The sequence below is a fragment of the Gossypium hirsutum genome, chromosome D10 (genome assembly GCF_007990345.1).
Source record: "Gossypium hirsutum isolate 1008001.06 chromosome D10, Gossypium_hirsutum_v2.1, whole genome shotgun sequence".
NCBI classification, from domain to species: domain Eukaryota; kingdom Viridiplantae; phylum Streptophyta; class Magnoliopsida; order Malvales; family Malvaceae; genus Gossypium; species Gossypium hirsutum.
In genome coordinates, this window is record NC_053446.1 from 54,856,469 (window position 1) to 54,869,892 (window position 13,424).

The window sequence follows — 13,424 nt, forward strand, 5'->3', positions numbered from 1 at the left end:
AGTCCCCAGTGGAGTCGCCAAGCTGTTGACACTATTTTTTGTTAAAACGGGGTCGACTTGGATTTTAAGACGAAAACGAAAAAAACGGGAGTCGCCACCAATCCTTTTTGATAAGGTGTGATCGAATCACCATGAAAAGTGGTTGTTTTTAATAAAAAATTTAATTTTATTAAAACAACAATTTTGGTCCACGAAATTCAAAAAAATGGGTTCGGGATTCGGTTACGTACGATGAAGGATTAGCACCCTCGCAACGCCCAAAAATTGGTACCTACTTGATTAGTTAATGTCTTAATGTCGAATATTGAAAACTTTAAAGAGATTTAAAGTACAATCCTTAAAAAACTCAAATGACATGGATTAAGATATAAGAAGATATTTGGCTATTTGATCCAACGAGAAAAATCGAAACCCAGCACATTAGGGCACGTTTTCTTGAATTTCCAAACGCAAAACATTGCCTTATTTTGAAAATTTTAAAAGGATATTTAGCTATTTGGTCGAAAAAGAAAAATCGAAACCCTGCACATTAGGACACGTTTTCTCTAATTTCTAAACGTAAAACATTGCCTTACTTTGAATTTATTAAAAGGATATTTGGCTATTTGGTCGAATGAGAAAAACCGAAACCCAGCACATTAGGGCACGTTTTCCCGAATTTCCAAACGCAAAACATTGCCTTACTTTGAAATTATTAAAAGGATATTTGGCTATTTGGTCGAATGAGAAAAATCAAAACCCAGCACATTAGGGCACGTTTTCCCGAATTTCCAAACGCAAAACATTGCCTTACTTTGAAAATTTTTCTTTTTGAAGTATGGTGTTAATATGCATAATGAAATAATAAATATGATAATGTAAATAAAAATAATACGAGCAATAGCAACAAAGATAAGTAAAAATGACAAATCAGTAGCATGCAGGAAATGATAAGTAATAAACAAATAGGATTACGATGCATTTCGAGTAATAATGAACACGTAATAAATAAACAACAAATAAGACAATAACAACAATAATGAAAATAAATAAAATTATCAACATAAAAATAAAAATAAAAATCTAATGTATATATAACAAAATTTGAAAATAGTAAAATATATATAAATAAATAAGTAAATAATGATAATATATATGTTTATGAATATATTAAAAAATATATGTATACGTATATACCAATTATAAAGTTTCAAAGAAATAAAAATAAAGAAGAAGTATATGTTCATAAAGAATAGAAAATATATATAGATATATATGGGCATGTATGTAACTTACAAAATGTAAGAAATTTATATAAATACGTATGTATATATATATAAAAATTAAAAAAAACATATATGTACATATATACTATTAGAAATGTACTTATGTATATAAAAATAGTAAAGATAAGGATAACATTATTAAAGTTAATTAGTTTAATAACGAAAACATAGCAAAAAGGACTAATTTGAAACAAATGACAAATATTCGGGGCAAAATCCAAATAAAATAGAAGAGAAAGACCATTTTGAAAGCACACGTAGCGTGGAGGGATCGAAGCAGTAATTTTTCCTTTCCCCAAAGCGACGCCGTTTAGATAAGGGTCAAATTGAAAACAAAACAACTTGTAGGGTATGATTGAAAGCAATAAATACACTTAATTGAATAATCACTAAAAAAAGAAGGACTAAAAGAGAAAATAGACAAAATCACGACAACACGCGGACCTTCATTGTGTCGGGTCGGGTCAGTCCGATCCACGTCAAAACGACGTCGTTTTGGGTGTTTTGATGCCAAGCCAAAACGGCGCTGTTTCATACCCCTATAAATTCCAAAAATTTTTACAAAATTTTATTTCTTCCTTTTTCCCAAAAAAAAACCCTCAAAACTCTCTCAACTCCCCCCTTTTCCCTCCTAGCACCGGTAAGAGGTCCGGTCAATGGCCACAGTGCCGGCCGCCAATCACCGGCGCTGGCAGTTTTCCCTTTTTTTCCGAATCGTCTCTCGACCACCCCGAGCACTCCGACGTCATCAAAAAGGTAAAAATGCTTCTCTTTTTTATTTACTTTAGTTTCGAAATAAAAAGAAAAAAATGAGAAGAAAAAAAATAGTAATAAATGGCAACAATCACCTTAGAAATATGCTTGATTCACTGCTTGTTTTATTTATTGCTAGTAATCTTGTTAAGTTTTCTTTTTGTATTCAAAAAAAAAGAAGAAAAACCAAAAACTAAAAAAAAAAACCAATTTTGATTTTTCAATCGGCCTTATATAGCCGAAATAATAATACAAATAAAAATCTCTTTTTGCTATCCCTATTTGCTGTTGCTTGTTGATGTTTGTTGTAGGTACTGGCGGAGCAGTTGGTGGCATGCGGCGCGGTGGCAGAGCAGGTAGACAGAAGGGTCAGAAGGCCCTAGGTGCGACGCACCTAGGGTTAGGGTTTTCTGATTTTTTTTGTGTTGGGCCATTCTGGGCCGTTTAGTTTTGGGTTTGTTTGGGTTGTGTTGTATTGGGTTTTGGGTCTGCTGGAAATGGGTTTGGGTAATTGGGTTAGTTGAGTTTGTAATTGGGCCTGAAATTTTGGGTAGTGGGCCCGGATTAAATTGGGCTTGTACAACCGTCATGTGGTATCCTGAGTCATACTCCAATCCATGACCACACATTAACATCCGTCAAGTAAGACCCGTAGTTAGGCTATAACCAGTGACTATATAAGCACTGCAAACTCAGAGCACCACCGCATCATTGTGAATTCAAACACACCTTAAAACTAGCACACTAGCTCCCCTAAGCAAAAATAAATCTTTCAGTTGAAAAAGTTTAAAAAATTGAAAGTAAAATATAAACAATGGTGTAGAGAAGTTTTTAGGACTGAGGGTAGATGGCTGAGAGAGTTGATGCACTAGGAGGAGCAAAACCCTCCTTTATAAAGGGAAGTAGATGGCAACGAGTAAATGAGGGAAATTTAAATCATGCTTATGGATGTCTCAAAATATCTCAAGAATCCCGAGATATCTAAAAAAAGACAGATTCTCAGGGTTTAGTAAAACTTTTCAGGTGAGTTAAAAATGAGAGAGTCAGCCGAAAATGCGTCCAACTGAGCATGCATTTAGTGCATCTTTCTGCCACAACACTGAAAGTGCGCCTTAAGCAAAGCGCTTTCACTTTCCCATTTTAAATTCACCTGAAAAATTTCACTGAACCTTAAGAATCTTGGTCCTTTTTTTAGATATCCCGAGATTCCCGAGATTCCCGAGATATTTTCAAACATCGAGAAGCATGTTTGTTGTTTTTATTTTGAAAATGCTTCTATGAACACGCATTTTTTATTTTTAAACGTGTTGTATTGATGTCCAGTTATGTCCGATATTCGGGGTAGTATTTGGTATAAAGTAAGTGACCATTCTGCTAGAGACGTTCGAACTTGAAATACGATAAGTTTGTTCGTAGAAGGAGATTTGCATAAGGATAACCATATTTACATGAAAGAATTGAATTTCACAAATCAACCCAAAAACACATTATATCAAGTAAGTTTCATTGTTATTGTTAATGGATAATCAGTACTTTAGTTTTTTGCATAATGTTTTGGTTTCAAACTTGTGAAATAGATTTTTTTGGGTTGAAAATGACTAGGCGAGTTAATGTTGTTGTTTATTGCAACGGTGAAATTTGTGACACCGACGTTAGGGTCATTTTTTTTCATCAGCCTACACAACGCAATTGGCTTTCAACCCGAACATCCAATTAAACTTAACAACCAACAAAAATATGGAGCAAAAATATTCCATACTCACGTAACACGAGATTCAAACACAAAACCAATAGGTAAGTTAAAGTCTTATCACTAAACCAATAGATTCATTCTATCATAACTTGCACTGAAATAAGATTTAAGTCAAATAATCAGGGATAGGAATAAAACCAAAAATTAACAAAACCCAAAACCTCACATACACAATCATAATTCCACACTCTACCCCTTACTATTCCACGAAACGAAGACGTTTAGATAAACTCTGATTTTTCATCCGCATAACCCATTAAACGATGTCGCTTTCGGATCTAAGAAACAACTGAAATACTCGAACGCATAATTTTTCGTACTACCCGCTATTTTTGAGGTAGTCTCCATCAGAGCCGCCGCCACCGCCACCGCCACCACCACTGCCGGCGGCTTCGGCCGTCGTAACTTGCTCTTGAAGGTTCGGTCGGGGTCTCTTATATATTCTTTAGGATTATGAATGCATTTTACACTTTTCTTCAGGCTCATAGCTAATGCGGGATTCACATGAATCATGATTCGACGGTTTAAACTTCATTTCAATGCTTCTATGTTCTTTGATGAATTATCCTTCTAAAGGGTGATTGTTCAGGATCTAATTACTTAATTTCATTGCATTTTAGTTTGATTATAGTGGGGAACGAAGTTAGATTTAGATGAGCTTAATTTGACTGTTTCTCTTCCTATTCACTCATTTTCTACGAAATGTAAGTAATTGATGTCACTTATCTTAAATGGGGGAAAGATATACTTTTTTAAGTGGGTATAGAAGTTTGTTTTACTTGGTCTTTCTTATCTTACTTGAACTTACTTTAATTCTTCCATAAATAGCATGAAGAAACTTTGCTGAGCTTTTGTTGTTAAACTGAGTTGAAATTGTTTCATTAAGGATTCTTCTTTTTCACTTGCTTGGGTAAACGGAACTGTTCTGCAATGGAGGGGGTGGCATTCGCTTCCTTTACAAGCTTCGCAACAAAATCTTTGCTCTTTTCTTCTCTGTCACCATCTTCTATCATAACCCGTAGCCAAAAGAGTCGGAAAAATATCTCGCCAAAACCTTGTTACCCGTGCTTCATCTGCTTCTAGTTCTGGTACTTTTAATAAATCTGGTTCACTTGGTGGAAGATAAAAGAATATAACAAATATTTGTTAATTTTTTATTATGTTTTTCAAATCATTTTGTTGTCTTTTTTAGGTTCAGTTGTGACGTTGCTTGATTATGGAGCTGGAAATGTTCGGAGCTTAAGGAATGCGATTCGCTACCTTGGGTTCAAGATAGAGGATGTAAGCCATTTTAGCTCTAAGAAGATGATGATAGTTTATATCATTCTATTTTTAGTTGCTTTTCATAAAAGGATGCATGGAAAGTTATAAATGTATTCTTCCTTTGTAATTATAATGTAGGTGCGAACTCCAAAAGACATTTTGAATGCAGGTCGCCTTATCTTTCCTGGTGTTGGGGCCTTCGCTTCAGCCATGGATGTATTGGTCAAGACAGGGTATGATTTCTACTGACTTTTTTATGAAAATAATTATTTAGAGCACCTTTCTTTTTCCATTTGAACTTAGAAGTATTAAATGTTCTTCAATGCGCCTAGATGGATTTTGGACTTGGAAGAATTATTATTAGAGAGTTTCTTGCATAACTTTCTTCTTGTTCATATGATTGTGCAATGTATTGAAGCTTAGGACCTTAGGTTTGATTTTTTAATTCTATTTCTAAATTATTTTAATGTAATTGGAGATAAATAAAATGACTCGTGGATGAAATCTGATTGGATGATCCTTGAGCTTTTGATTTGATTGGCCAAACCACGCATCTTTATCTTGATTGGCCAAATGGCTTGAAAAATCTTCAATTAGTTTATTTAGCAACACTAAATAAAATTTAAATAGAAGTTCGAACAGTATGCAACTTTGTAATTGGCTTGAATTTTTTCTCCCTACAGACTTTTAATAATAACTAAATATCTCTTCTCTTTGGCTTAGAATTCTAACTTAGTTAAATTTGTCTTTCATTTATCATATTCTTCAGGATGGATGAAGCACTATGTACCTATATAAGAAATGACCGCCCATTTCTAGGCATTTGTCTTGGACTTCAACTACTTTTTGAGTACAGTGAAGAGAATGGACCAGGTCAATTTCTAAAAACCTGTCCTTTTTTTATTATTGTAAATCTTTGATAGACATATTATATATTATGATCATGACTTGATAAAGTTTCTATGCTTGTAAACTGTGATATGAGTAGAGTTGTTCATGACTAATGACTATCTTCCTCACTGTATCTTATGTCATATTATGTGGTTTAATAAACATCTTTCTTTGGCATTTTAAATTTTATTTTATGTTATTTTATAACTAAATATTTATCGATAGCTTAAACAAGAGGTGAAGCATGGGAAGAAGGAATCAAGAATAGAAAAAGGAGATACCAATTAATCTTCATTTTGCAAATAGATAAAAATTTTGATGTTTTCTTTTCTTTTCTAGCTCTTAACTTTTCAACTTGACTTCACGGTTTCTATTTGTTTCAGTCAAGGGTCTTGGTTTGATACCTGGTGTGGTTGGGCGGTTTAACTCTTCTAATGGTTTTAGAGTGCACCATATAGGCTGGAATGCTTTGCAAATTGCAAAAGACTCTGAAATTTTGGATGAAATTGGAGATCGTCATGACTACTTTGTTCACTCTTATCGAGCCATTCCAGTATGCTCTTCCTTGTCAACCTCTTAATTTGTTTCTCACCCTTGAATGTGCATGTGGAAAAAGCTTTCAATAAGCATGTTTTGTGCAGTTTGGTAACCTATATGATCAGATGTTTGTTAGGCAGATGATAACAAGGAATGGGTTTCATCTACATGCAATTATGGTTATGATTTTATCGCATCTATCAGAAGGGGAAATGTGCATGGAGTGCAGTTCCATCCAGAGAAGAGTGGAGGCAAGATATTTTGTGCCTTCAGTTGTTATCTTTTGTTCTTTGCATATTCCAAAATTCAAAATATACAAGTTTCTTCCTTGTGGTATTGAAATAATTTCACTTGTAAATGTCAGTTGAACAATGTTTTACATTCATCTTCTGGTTTACTGTGTTATCATTAAAAGAGAATGAGGTAAGCCAGAGGGGGATTTCTGACATGTTTTTCCTTCCTTATGTAATTAGTTCATATCCTTTACTATGTACTTACTTGGTCAATTTGATTATTGGACAATTTTCTTTACAAATTGTTTTTTTATTTTCAGAACAAATGTCTGGCATAATAAATAACCTGTTTATTAACAATTAATAAATTAATAAAATTGTTTCAGATGTTGGTCTTTCTGTATTGAGAAGGTTCTTACATCCAAACTCGCGGGGGACAAAGGTAGTCTTTGTACCCTTGGTTTTAATTCATCTGGCAACTTTTATCAACTCTTATGTTCATCCATCTAGCGGTCTGATTGATTCACTTAATTACAGAGACCTACTCAAGGGAAGGCTTCAAAACTTGCTAAGAGGGTAAGAGTTTCTAAAGCTAGAATTACATTTTATATTATTCTTGATTTTATTTTCTATGCACCAACTGTTCTTCCAATTTTAATTAAATATCTCTTAATTACTATTGAAGTTTTCTGCTTGATTTTGTGTATCATTTGGCTCTATGCCGACTGGTATTTCTTCCACTCAGGTTATTGCTTGTCTTGATTTTAGGACAAATGATAAAGGGGATCTTGTTGTAACCAAAGGCGACCAATATGATGTAAGAGAGCAAACAAAAGAGAATGAGGTAAGCCCGAGGAGGTCATTCATTGCTATAATTTCCTGATCTATTTGATTTTTAGTTTTAGATGCCTCAATCAAAATTTTGTTTTGCATATCAATGCATGTTACTTATCAAACATGAAAAAAGTGGGATGTGCCCTTAGATCTAGATGCTGTTTTAACTCATCAGTAACTTTTATAGGTGAGAAACCTTGGCAAGCCAGTAGAGCTTTCTGGACATTATTACAAAGATGGGGCTGATGAGGTATGCTTATACCTTTGAGGTGTTTTATGTTTATACTGCAATATTGGCAATCATTTAGCTTCTCCAGAGTTTCTTTTTATACCTTGAATTTTTTTATTTCTTTCTTACTTTAAATTTCAGGTTAGTTTTTTGAACATTACTGGCTTCCGAGACTTCCCATTAGGCGATTTACCAATGTTGCAGGTTCTTGGCATTTCTTTTTGATAGATTAACTGTGATTTGACATAGTATTTTTTTTTTAATTCATTCTTTAATGGTTTCTGTGTTTGTATATCTATATTTATATTAGTTTTTGTGCTTTGCAGGTATTAAGACACGCTTCACAAAATGTTTTTGTCCCACTAACAGTTGGTGGTGGTATACGAGATTTTACAGATGCAAATGGCAGGTGTGCATCTATTTTATACTGTGATCTAGTTTTCACACATCTTAAGATTAAGACTTGATTTCTATTCAAGTGATTTATTAGACATTCTCTGATACTGCAGTTTTAAGTGATCTATGTGTAATTAACCAACACAATTTTGTCTAGGAATTTACTATTTGTATATCTTTCAGGTATTATTCTAGTTTGGAAGTTGCTTCAGAGTATTTTAGGTCTGGGGCTGATAAAATTTCCATTGGAACCGATGCAGTTTATGCAGCAGAAGAATATTTAAAAACCAAGGCTCGCAGCTTCACCTCTTTAGGACTTGTAGCTTATCGGAGTTAAGATGTTACACATGCATATGTATCTCTACCACTAATAGTCCTGTAAATGTTTCTTTTAGGTAAAGACAGGAAAGAGCAGCTTAGAACAAATTTCTAGAGTTTATGGGAATCAGGTGATCCTTATTCTTGTTTTTGATGTGTTGACCTGTACTAATATGCATCTGTGTATATTTGTTGGTCTTATTGTGAGCGTTGTATTTTCCCAAGAAAGTAAAAGAAAACAATGAAGCTGAAAAGAAATCAAAGAATGAAAGAGTTTGAAATAACTCAATTCTCTTCTAAACCTATTGAATCAGAAAATCAAGAGAATCATATCTTCTTAAAATGCTAGAGGTTATTTATAATGCTGAATTGAAAACCGAACTTATCAACTTCTTAACAACCTTCTGATAACAACTTCAGACTAACTACCATCTCAATGATCTGCCAATGTCAGCTGCTTCAACTAAGGAACGACCTTAAACTCCTAGCTTAACCTCTGAAAGTCAGTCTTATTTGCTATCTGTGTCAACCGCTAACACTTCACTATACTGTATGCTTACTTCAGGCTCTAGCTGATTGTGTAGCTTTTACTGCTGCTTGCCTGATATTTAATTTTACCCTGTATACAGAAATAGATTTTTTTCTAGGAAAAATAAATGTTAAAGAAAAAAAGCAGCATACAAATGGAGGATGGATATATGAAAGATTTAATTTGGTTGGGCCTGTATAATAAAATTGTTCTTCTGTTGCTTTGTATTTTAGTTTAGTAACATGCAAGTTAGGAGATACCGATGGAAGTTGATGGCTTTTCTTTCATTGTAAGCATTGATCCTCATAGTGTGTACCTTTATTTTGCAGTAAATGAATTTATAGTGAATTGATTGAATGCTTATTTGACAGGCAGTAGTTGTAAGCATTGATCCTTGTTGAGTGTACGTTAAAAGTCCTAATGATGTTAAATTGAAGACTATACGGGTCACAAAACCAGGTAAAGAAGATTTTACTCGTTTGTATTACCATTCATATGAAATTTACAATGAGTCCTTGGAAAATTCTACTCTGTGAATGGAAGATAAAAATTTCTAACGACTGTTTTGAGAAATCTATAGTTTTTAGATTTTACAAGGACTTTTAATGGATATGCCTATCTGGTGTCAGGTCCGAATGGAGAAGTGTATGCTTGGTATCAGTGTACGGTAAGCTTCATTGCTCTCTGCCTTTTGCATGATCATTCATAAAGCATTTATCCAGATAAACCTTTTAAAACTAGTGATCTGCCTTAAGCGCATCATGGAATTAGATCTTATACAATGCAAGCAAATATCTTATATAGAACTAAAACCCATCAAACACTTAATTCCATGCTACAAATATTAATCACAACAGCTCAAAATGCACACTTAAGGCCTAGGACCTAAATGCAGTCAATACCCATTCATGCACATCAATGGGCTATCATCACTTAAGTTTTTTTTAAAGAATATCTAAAACAAGTCTGTTGGTATAAAGAGGAGGGAAAGAGAGTCAACAAAACCTAGTTTTAGAGGGGAAAAAAGGAAGAAAGAAAATGCATGAGATAGGCATCTGGTTCGGCACTTGACCATGAGTATGAAGAGCAAATAGTCAGGAGAAAAGAAGAATAAGAGAAACAAGGGAGGCACTTGACCATGATTTTGTGATGATCATATGAACTCTTGAAAATTAAATAAAAATTAAATGTGCAAACATAACTAAAGAAAAACTGAGAAATCAGAAAGAAAATTAGCTTGAAGGTGCAAACTAAATATTGAAATGTTATAAGGAACAGTAGCATGTAAGTAACATTCGAACCCATTGATATAGAAGGAAAACATGTGAGGAGATAGATGTAGACAATGATAAACTAACAGTCTCAAATGGGAGGTGCTTTGCAGAACTTTGAAATCACAGCTGGCACCAGTCCTGTAAAACCCCATTGGAACCTTCAGCTGTTGGAATGGGAGTAAAATAAAATCTTAAGCAGGACAAAATACTAGAAAAATGTATTTGTAAATTGAAGAACGGAGCATAGTTGATCAATATCAAGATAGATGTTACTAAAATGACACTAGTCTATAATTCAAGTGCATGTTCATGGTCACCGACATAAAATCCAAATTACAAAAATGAAATCTTCATTATGTCACTATGCTAACCCTAAGGACTTCGACATGCTAACATGGATCCTCAACAAGCAATCAAGAGAGCATTGGGATGATTAAGCGAGAATGGATTGCAATTAACTAAATGTACCTAATTGGAAACATGCAAATAAATGACAACTGTTTAGGAACTAGCATGGGAAGATCACTCTCATAAGAAAAAAAGATATGTTTTGCATTTTAACAATAGCAATATGAATTCTGTCATATTCTTAGGGCCTGTTTAGCAGCTTAATGCATTCATAAATATTACATATACAGGGTTAAATGATCATTGTTTGCCACTTATATCCTTAAGTCTTTTTCTTGTGCATATCTTTAATGGCTTTCTGTTCTTAAGGTTAATGGCGGACGGGAAGGTCGACCAATTGGAGCTTACGAGCTTGCAAAAGCAGTTGAAGAACTGAGAGCAGGAGAAATACTATTGAACTGCATTGATTGTGATGGTATAAATAACTTTCCTGTCAAACAATTCACCCTTATAAGTATTTGTTTAAGCATGGCTTTCCCATTTCAGATGATTGCTTTGAAAATTACATAAAGAGTTTTTTTGGTTTTTGTTTTTTTTGTTTTTAAATATATAGTGATGGTTAAGTGTTACTGAGAATACCTATCCAGAGTAAGCCAGTTTTTTTCTGCTACACAGATGGTCATCAAAGTTATATGGCTGTTGAATGTTATCAAGCACACGGTCATCAAAATGACTGAAGATGGATATTATATAATTGTGATTATATTGTTTAACCTACAAGAATATTTGGTTTATTCCTAAATCCTGCTCCTCTTTTTTTGTGTTTAATCCCTACTTGCTGATTCTTGCAGGTCAAGGAAAAGGATTTGATATAGATTTAATAAATTTGATATCAGATGCTGTTAGCATCCCTGTGATTGCAAGCAGTGGTGCTGGTGCTGTCAAGCACTTCTCGGAGGTATTCACTAAAACAAATGCGTCAGCAGCTCTAGCTGCTGGCATTTTTCATCGGAAGGAGGTGAGTATTCAATATAGAATTTCAGTTTTCCCAGCTTTACGGTACAAAGAAAAATATTTATTTCCTTCTTATACAGCACCATGTAAGGTTCCATTAATTTGAACTGTGATTACAATGCTTTGATTCTTTGGGTTTTAGGTTCCCATTCAGTCTGTAAAAGGACACTTGTTGAAGGAAGGCATTGAAGTAAGGATCTAATAATCTCTGCCGACTTGTAGATTAAGCGTTTGAAATTTTATTCATAAAGTCAGGAATGATAGAAATTTGCAAACATTTTAAATCTCATCTGCTTTGTATATTTTAATGCATTTTTGCAGTTTTGGGATTGATTTCAAATTGTTTTTTTCTTTTTCTTTTTCAAATGTATTCAGCATGAATTAGAAGTTTATGAGTGAAGCATTCCTAGGATTGGCAATTTTAAATGTTCAGAAACTCAGCTGTGTTCTCTGTTCTCTTTTCTTTTGTTGTAAAATTTTACCGTCTGCAACTTTATAAACGGCAAACTTGTGAAGCTAGAAGGTTTCTGTAAAGATCGGGTTCCAAGATGTCTACCTTGTGTCGTCCTATGGATTGGGATATGGTTGTGTCTTTGTTGGCGCTTATGTTAAAGGTATTATCCTTTTTGGGCACTCAGACTTATCACTCGAAGGTGCGTCTCCTTCAGATTGAATCTACCTCCCGTGTATAGAAAACCTCTTCATTGTACATGCCGGGGCAACGGTTGTATCTAGGTGCGTAGTGTGAAACTATAGCTGCCAGCTATCAAAATTGATTAACAGCTAGAAAGGTAACAAGTATACAAGAAGAATAATGATTTGAAAAACTTATATTGATCAGAAACTTGCACGGCTTATATACACAGTAGTGGTGGTTGATAACAGTATAACAGAAGATAACCTTAACAGACTTAAAACAACCCTATCAGACGTAATTGATCTGTTAGTTAACAACTGAGTTGAGCTGCTTAATACTCTAATATTCTCTTGGCTTTTTTACTCTTTGTCGATTATTAGACACATCAGCTAATGGTAGCACTTGAAGAGCATTCAAGCATTGCGAAAGGAAACAAATTGCTTTGTAGTGACCGACTTTGTAGGAACATTAACCACTTGATTTGCTGTGGAACAAAATTAACTTGCGAAACCCTAGCGTGGAGATCGATTTCCACATGTGTAACCTTAGCGTACACATTAATGTGCTAACTTATGTTGATAATTTGCTTATTTCTAGGAAAGATTTCGCTGCTTTGAAAACTTTTAAGGAGTATCTTAGTTCTTGCTTCCATGATCTTGGTGCTTTGAAATATTTTTTGGGGATAGAGGTAGCTCGTATTTCTTTGGGTATATTTCTTTGTCAAAGGAAATACACACTTGATATTATTTCAGAGACGAGTCTTTTGGGAGCAAAGTCCGCAGGATCACCAATAAAGCAAAATCATATATTTGTGAATGCTATAAGGGTGATTTTGACTGATCCTAAGTCATACAAATGGTTAATAAGTTGTTTGGTTTATTTGCCTGTGACCAGACTTAATTTAGCATACTCAACTCATGTTTCATCTTTGTTTATGCATGAGTCAAGACAGGAGCATTGGAACGCGGCTTTGCATATTGTCTAGTACTTCGAAGGCTCTCCTGGCCCAGGGATTCTATTGAGATATGATAGTGATTTGTCCTTAAAAGAGTGGTGTGATTTGAATTGGGCCGCTTGTTTGTTAACTCGACGATCGCTTATTGGTTGACCTATCTTTCTGGGACAATCTCTTATTTCTTGGAAAACTAAG

The 13,424-nt window shown here is 34.2% G+C and overlaps 1 pseudogene; it reads left to right on the forward strand.

The window, feature by feature from the left end:
• The first annotated feature begins 1,921 nt into the window (after positions 1–1,921).
• Positions 1,922–12,056, forward strand: LOC107915649 (imidazole glycerol phosphate synthase hisHF, chloroplastic-like; annotated as a pseudogene).
• The last annotated feature ends 1,368 nt before the right edge of the window (positions 12,057–13,424 follow it).